We start from the raw sequence: 9,095 nt of genomic DNA, 5'->3' as shown, positions 1-9,095 counted from the left end.
AACTCATTCTTGGGAATTATTAATTTGAAATTTTATTTATTTAATTGAATTAGGTTATTGAGTTTTTGTTCAAATTGTGTATTGATTATTATTATTTATGCTTGAATTTATTTGGTCCATTTATTCATTGCCATGTGTTTTAATTTTGACTTTAGAGAGCTAAATTCAAATAGAGCAATATAATCAATAACGCATGAGTTAATTACGCGAGAATGAATTAATAAATATATATTCTTAGAGTTTTCTCAATAAATGCCAATTGATTAATTAGTTAGGTTTATAATTATACGAGAGTGACTTACAAGAATAGTTAATGATCCCTAATTGATAATATAAGGATAGTTAATTATCCCTGATTTCCCATCTCATAAGTTTTTAGTTTCAGATTTTGTTAATTCTGGAGTTTAGTAGTAATTTTTTTAATCATCAACTGCTAAATAGACAGAGTATTGTAATTTGGTGGATAGTGATAGACTTCTCTGTGGGTATGATATCAAGACATCACATTTCCATATTATAAGTTGACATTGTACACTTGCAGTAAATTGTCAACAGCTCCAAAGGGTATCAGATTTGTCAAGTGATGAGTTAAATCCTTCTCGATTAACCACACGCACACGCGCGTCTGCCCTGTTGGGCTAGGTTTGGGTTGGTTTGATTTGATCGGGCACTATTTATTTTTCTCAACTTAATCCTTTTGTATTATAAAACTCTTCAGTCTTTGTAACTCCTGTAACTCTTCAATAAAGACCATGCTTTTCCATGTAATTCAATTATAACATTAAATTTTATAATTTATGTTTTAATTTCATTTCACTATAAATAAAGTTTTTGTCTTCCTCATTAGACATTACATTTTACACAACCATTTTATAAAGATTGAAAAAAGAAAATTGAGGAATAGTTTGAAAGAGTGTAATAGACTGATTCAGTGTTATCTATTGGTTAACAGAGTTTGGTTGTTTTATCCTGACGATGACGTGGTATTCAAACTGCTTAGATCAAAGAGGTAAACCCGCAAAACGTCTTAAGGAAATGACCTAGTACGCGACTTAGCTGGTGACATCAGTTTGGTTCTTTCTACCAATTTGTTTCAACAATTTTAAAACATGTTAAGTCTGTCATAGAGTCCGTTGATGTTGCCGGTCTGAATGGTGATGCTTTTGATGCTAACAACCCCTTCCATTCTGAGGATTTTCACTTCAAGCGTTAGAGGAAAAAAAACTGAATTTTTCCTTATTTCACTAGTGATATGCTTGTTGTTGGAGTCTGTTGTTGATGAAGAAAGGGACAAACATAATGCCGAATTGCAACAAATAAATGACCAATACATGTGTAAGAATTTCATCATGATTTTCATTATGAATTCTATGATGATCTATATGACTATTATAATAATGAAAAGATGGAGAAGGAGATTTGGGAGGCGCTGCAGAAAAAATATAACACCAAGAAGGCTGGAACAAAAAAGTATGATGTCAACCGCTACCTCAAATATCATATGACAAATGAAAAATTTGTCGAGGCACAGTCCCATGAGATGCAGAAAATCACTCATGAGATTATCTAAGAAATATTGATGAACAATTTCAAATTACTGTTTTGATTAACAAACAGCCTCCTTCATGGAAGGATTTTAAGAATTCTTTTAAGCACATAACAAAAAAATTCTCACTAGAAAGTTTGATTACTCACCTTCGAATTGAGGAAGAGGTGAGATAAAAAGATCAGAAAAATGAGGTGTTTATTGTTTCTAACAACACCAGAAAGTTCAATTCTGTAAATCTAAAGCAACAAAAAAGTTTAAGAATTAGAATCGCAACATAATATATGTACATTTTAGAGTATCCACAATACAGTGCTATTTCTTATGCTATATTTAGCATGAAAATAATAATGAAATGTTGTATTTAGAATAGAATTATAATTTTATCTCCAAAGTAAAAATGTTTTGATATTTAATATAATAATTATTTATTAAATTATTATTGTTTTAATTTTTTTCAATTATATGTTTTATAATTTTTTTTCAATCATATATTTTGTATTTTTTCAATGTAATTTTTTTTCTTATCTAATATAGGGCTCCTTATTAACAATCATTAAAAGAATCAGTGTGTTGTATAAAAATAAGATTTTAATATTGTGGCATGTAGTTTATTATTAAAAAAGTAATAAATTAAGATCATAAAAATAAAAAAGGAGCACAAAATTTAAAATGATAAAATAAATTAAAACTAAATTTAAATAAATAATATAAAAAAATAAATTATAGTTGAGAAATTGTAATTAATTGTGAATTTTTGGATGTTAAAATTTTGTATAATTGACGTTAAATTTATCACAAAATATAATATATGTTAAATTTAGCATTAAATATAGAACTATGTTTTTTTTTTGAAAATCAACTCAACTTCAATAAGAAAAATGCAAAGCAGTTACACGGATGTAAGAAATTCGGGAAAGTTTGACAACCAAACCCGATGACCTGACATAGAACGGGCATTGCGCGCTAACAAATGCGCAGCCTGGTTCGCAGATCGCCTTACAAAAACAAAAATTAAATTAGAAAACTGCTTTGCTAAAGAGATACAATCGTCTAAAAGAACGTCACCCGCCTTGGAATTCTGATTTCTAATATCAGAGATAACATCCAGTGCGTCGGATTCAATGATCAGTCTATCATAGTCTTTAAGCCAAGATAAGGCTTCTCTAATGGCCATCAACTCCACTGTTCTAGGATTATAAACTCCTAGAAAATTCACCTGTTTGGCACAAAGAATCTGACCCAACTCGTTCCGAACCACACAGCCAGACGCAGCACACTGCTCAGCTGAGAAGATAGCACCGTCAACATTAGCTTTAATCCATCCCGCTGCCGGATTTCTCCACGAGGTAGCCCCATCATCTGGGCTCAACGACAAGTTATCTCCTCCTCTAATCAACCCTCTGGCACCCTGCCAAACTAGGAGCTGTTGACTTGCAGAAATCACAACTTCAGATTCAGGAATGCCTTTACTGTTCCAAACCAGGTTGTTTCTATTTTGCCAAATTCTCCAGCAAATGACAGCCAACAACTCACACTCAACCTTTCCTAACTCTTTCAGCCACCACCCGCACCAATCAAGGATAGAAATGCAAGAGACATGGCAGGTAGGCAATTTAGCTTCAGCCCAACACTTTCTAGCGAACGCGCACTCAATGAACAAGTGCTCTGAAGATTCACAAAAGGAGTTACAGCTCCTGCAAGTTTGGTCCACAAAGACGTGTTTCGAAGCTAGCGAAACCGTTGTTGGGAGGAAATTAGAGCACATTCTCCATAAGAAATTCTTTATATGCGCTGGAATTGCAAGATTCCAAAGTCTGTTCCAGCTATCCCACCGGTGAGACTGAGAAACCGGGAAGCACTCTCCTCTTAAACTACGATAGGTACTCTTGACTGAAAAATGATGCTTGTTGTCGAGAGCCCACAACCAGCCATCCTTGATATTACGCACACTAATGGGAACTGACAGAATATGAGAATGTTCCGATGCGTCAAAAATATCCTTCACGATGTCGACATCCCACTCCTTGCTCTCTTCTCTGAATAATTGCCACACTTTACAGCCCTCGAGGCCAGGCCTGGCCGGAGAAGAAATAATACCAGAATTGTTGTTCAACAGCCAAGGATCTCCCCACACTTCTGTATCTTTGCCGTCACCAATTTTGACCCGAGCACCTTTAATTATCACTTCTTGCGCCGCCATGATGCTTCTCCAAACGTAACTAGGATTACTACCAAGTTTAGCTTTCAAGAAATTAGACTTAGGAAAGTATTTAGCTTTAAATACTTTAGCCATAAGGGAGTCTCCATTACTAAGTAATCTCCAAGCTTGCTTAGCTAACATGGCGATGTTAAAGTCATGAACGTTTCTGAAACCAAGACCACCATATTTTTTAGGCCAACATAATCTATCCCACCTCGCCCAGCAAATCCCTTTCTTCGCCTCGCTATTTCTACCCCACCAAAAGGCGTTCATAAGCCTCTCGATATCACCACAGATGTCTAGAGGAATAAGAAAAACATTCATGATGTAGTTGGGAAGAGATTGAGCCACCGTTTTAATGAGGATTTCTTTACCACCTCGGGAGAGAATTTTAGAGTTCCACCCTTTAATTTTATTCCAGACACGGTCGCGAATAAAATTAAAAATCTGTCGTTTATTCTTCCCAACCAAAGACGGCAAGCCGAGGTATTTACCTTGGTCGCTAACCTCCACAACAGACAGTAAATCACATAGTCTGCTTCTAGAATCCAAATCCACATTATTGCTAAATATGATATTGGTCTTAAGAAAGTTTACCTTTTGTCCAGACATAGACTCAAATAAGCTAAGGGTAGATTTCACCTTTTCTGCCTCCACATCTGAAGCTTGAAAGAATAGATAACTGTCGTCCGCAAAAAAAAGGTGTGTAATCGCAGGAGCACCCCTACAAATTGAAACACCATGAATATCCCCTGAACGCTCCTTCTCTGACAACAAGCAACTTAAGCCTTCAGCACAGATAATGAATAAAAAGGGAGAAAGGGGGTCCCCTTGCCGAAGGCCACGAATAGGAATAATAGGATCATCGTCGAAGGTATCGCCAACGCTAGTATATTTCACGGTCGAAATGCACTCCAGGATAAGATTCACCCAATCTTTCGAAAAACCCAATCTGAGCATCATAGTCTCCACAAAAACCCATTCGACTCTGTCAAAAGCCTTGCTCATATCGATTTTGAGGGCAGCGAAACCAACCTTGCCTTTAGACTTACGCTTCAGGTAGTGCCCTATTTCAAAAGCAATCAAAAAATTATCAGTGATAAGCCTATTTTCGACAAAGGCACTTTGATTTTCGGAAATAATCAAAGGCATGAGAAACTTCATTCTGTTAACAAGGACTTTAGCAATAATTTTATACAAAACATTGCAAAGAGAAATAGGACGCAAATCCGCAACAGTCTCGGGATCTTTCTTTTTAGGAATAAGACTAATAATCGTATCGTTTAAACCCTCCTCCAATTTGCCACTGCGAAAAAAATTGCGGCACATAGCCAGAAGATCCTCTCCCACCAAAGACCAATGATGTTTGAAAAAAGTCGGGTTCAGTCCATCGGGACCCGGAGATTTGTCGTTGTGCATACTGAAAACCGCTTCCTTAACTTCCTCCAAAGAAACTTCCCTTAATAAGTCAGCGTTATGCTCATTCGTTACCTTGCACTGAACAACCACATCATCAGCAGGAAAGATGGAGTTAGGAGCAGTAAAGAGGTTAATGAAGTACCCCTTTATAACATCAGAAATGGCCTGCTCGTCACTTTTCCAAATGCCCTCATCGTTTTTAAGCCTCAAAATTCTGTTATTGCGCTTCCTTCTTGAAGCTGAGTTATGAAAATATTTTGTGTTGGAGTCCCCTTCTTTCAACCAAAACTTCTTCACCCGTTGCTTCCAAAAGACTTCCTCTTCCTCTAGAAGAATATGCAACTCCTTGAGAGCATTTTTATACCGCATAAAAATATAGAACTATGTTGAAATCATATTTTAAGACTTTGTGCTAAATTATCTTATTAGCATTTTATTATAGTATGGACGTGTTTGTTGTGCATATCTAATTAGATAAATGGTATCAATTACTATATTTTTATTTTTTTTATTTTATTTTCAATGAAAAAACAATATAATTAGAGCGCCATTTAAAAAATTTAAATATGCAGTTTAGAATTCTCCATATTTTTCTTTATAGGTATCATCATTATGTGTTTTTTTAATTAGTCAAAAGAAAGTCACATATTAACAAGAAATACTCAACAATTAGCCATTAAATAATTGAGTTAAAAAGTCCATAAATAATTGGACCAAATAACTGAGGATTATGTGCTGTCAAGATCAATGGAATTGTTGACTCAACTTGACTCAAAATAGTTTAAAATAATTTAAATCATTTTAAGATGCAAATTGGTTTAATCTGGTAACTGATGTGTTGCTCACTTGTCCCAACTATTCAAGGAAAATGAATTTTATCAAATAAACTTAATACTGCATGAGATGAGATGACACATGTATATAAAGCTAAATCAAGAAACCTTATACTAATTATAATAATGTTATTCATATTGGATCATGCACCCATAAACTTGTTGGTGGAATTGAGCACATGACTACATGAGAGCTAATGATGTTTTTGTTTGAGTTATTTGTGCATAATTTTGAATTTGACTTACTATCTGCCATTGAAATATTTTTAAACTTTGGTAATATAGAAAAGGAAATAAATGAATTATAAATGGTTTTGGTTTTTAAATTAGTTGGAGAATTAGTGGTCCCATTTCTTTGGGGACATGAGAGAGCCACATTGATAGGTAATTTCTGGAACTTTTAAAATTCAATTAATCTGGCACATTTTTTATTATTGTTATTATTAGTATTATTAACTCTTAAAATTTCCAAGAACAATGGCCAATTGTAGATTTCTGAGGAAATAACGAATGAATTTAAAAGGAAATGAAATTGTGCCTCACTGTTTACCAGTTAGGTTTGTCATCTCAATTTTTATGATCAACTTCTGAATTTTTAGCATAATTTTCAACTCCTTCTACTATCCTGGAAACGCAAGTTTACCCCATTAAAAAAAAGAGTTAATCCTATTATGATAACAAAAGTTCGCAGATTTTATCAGTTATAGGCAAATCTTTTAAAATTGGCAACATTAACCAATTTTAACATATTCAGCACTTTTTATAGCAATTTTTTGAATCTAACCAGATTTTTTCCAGCTTAGCATGCACATCATTGCCAAGTCAGCAAATTAATGATATGGCAACGCCCACTCATTTAAGCAAACTCATGATGACCAAACCAAGCTCAAATAAAAAATTTCTAACATAATCACATGACAAAAAAATATAATAGAGAAGACAAATCTGAGAATGTATTCTCTATGAATGGAGAAGACTTGATGTCCTTTCCGTTCATGGAGAAGACAAGCTCGGTCTTCTCCATTGTTGTCCTCTCCATTCATGGACAAGACGAACTCGTCTTTTCCATGAACGGAGAATTCATCAACTTGGAGAAGACGAGCTCGTCTTCTCTTATAAATGGAGAAGACATCATGTCTTCTATGTTAATGGAGAACCAAGCTTCTCTTTTCCATTAATGGAGAAAACAGATATCTGTTTTCTCCAAGAGAAGACTGATATGAAATCTTTTTCATTAATGGAGAAAATGAGTTTTTTGGTGGCCGGCCGGCGGTCGGTGACGGTGAGACTAACATTTTGAGATAAATTTTGATTTTAAAAATAAATGGCCTAATTACTTAAAAACCACCCACCTTATAATTTTTTTCATTTATACCATGATCTAAGAAAATTTCAATTATACCATATTTTCGTTTTTTAATGTTTCATCTGTATCTCAAAATTAAAATTTTTAACAATTTAATTAATATAAAAATAAAAATAATTAAAAATAAATTTTAAATTATTGTTGAAATGTTAAAATATGAGATAATAAATCATATAAATTATTTATTTAATGAAGTGCAAAAATATTATCATTAGTTATTTATTTTTTGTAGGCCAAATGACCAAAAAAGGCCAAATCTTTCGTAAAATTTTCATAAAAGTCAAAACCTTTCAATTTTATCCAATTTGTCCTGAAACACATGATTTCGTTTCAATTTTGTCCAACTACACAATTTTTCGTATGTGGCGCTGATGTGTGGCATTGCCACATCAGCGCCACGTAGGCGTCATAGAGCAAAATTACATAATTGGACAAAATTGAAACGAAATCATGCATTTTGGGACAAATTGGATAAAATTGAAAGGTTTGGACTTTTGTAAAACTTTTATAAAAGGTTTGGCCTTTTTGGTTATTTGGCCTTTTTTAATATAAAATCAATTATAAAAATACATATATAAATAAATAATTTATATAAGAGGAAATATTATTTTAGATTATTTATAATTTTATATTATTTTCACAGTAGTTACAGTTTTTATCTTTTTTTTACTAAAAATATTTTTTAAAATTTTACAAATATCTTTTTTTTACTTTTTATTGATTTATTTTTTTTATAGAATTTTTATGGTGTTTTTTATTTTATTTTTATGGTTTTTAGTATATTTATAGTATATTTATTGTGTTTTTTTAGTGTAAACATAGAGTATATATAGTATAAATATGATATTTTTATAATATAAAAATAGTGTATAAAAAGTCAATTAAAAATTTAAATAATTAAATCAATTAGAAAAAATCGATTAAATTTACAATAAAATAATAAATTAAAATAAATTTATAATTTTTTTTGTTTAGCGAAATTAATGAAAAAAAATCAAAACGATTCTATTTCTTTTCCACCATTAATCCAAAACAAACCTCTAAGACAAAAGCCCTTTCTAGCAAAACCCAAGAAGCAGCCACGAACACTGAAATTTCTGTAGGGTCGAATCAGAACAACAAATGCTTGATCATTCATTATTTGTACTTAATAAAGAAAACACCATTCAAATACTATATGTCTACACGTGTCTTCTGTTTGTGTGCAAGACAAGGAAAGAACATCTATAATAACAACAATTTCTTTTTCAAAAATAGACTTAAAATGGCTTTTAGTAAGCTTATTTATAAATCAAATTTTCATAAATTTAAATATCATCCCTAAATTTGCACATTATGTACAATTAATACCAAAATTATATAGTTATGGTGGTGTTAAAATGCCAAAGTTTTTTTACTTTCTAAAAATCAATTCAAATTTTTCAAAAGTTATAATTTTATCCATTTTAATCAATTTGTTAAAAATCTATTAAATCTTTTAAAATTTATTTTGTTTTTTCAAAATTAATTTAACCAAACCATGTGACATTTCAATTGATAATTTTTTTTTCAAAACAATTGCTATATAAATTCCTCAGTGTCACATAGGCACTACTAATTCAATTATGTCAAATTGGATAGATTTTCGGTAAATTTGTTTATTTATAACTTTTAAAAGATTTGAATAAGTTTTCTAATAATGAAATAATTTAGTTTTCTGGCACCACTAGATCAATTATTTATTTATTT

The sequence above is a fragment of the Mercurialis annua genome, linkage group LG3 (assembly GCF_937616625.2).
Source record: "Mercurialis annua linkage group LG3, ddMerAnnu1.2, whole genome shotgun sequence".
NCBI classification, from domain to species: domain Eukaryota; kingdom Viridiplantae; phylum Streptophyta; class Magnoliopsida; order Malpighiales; family Euphorbiaceae; genus Mercurialis; species Mercurialis annua.
Note: the sequence above shows the minus strand (reverse complement) of the source record.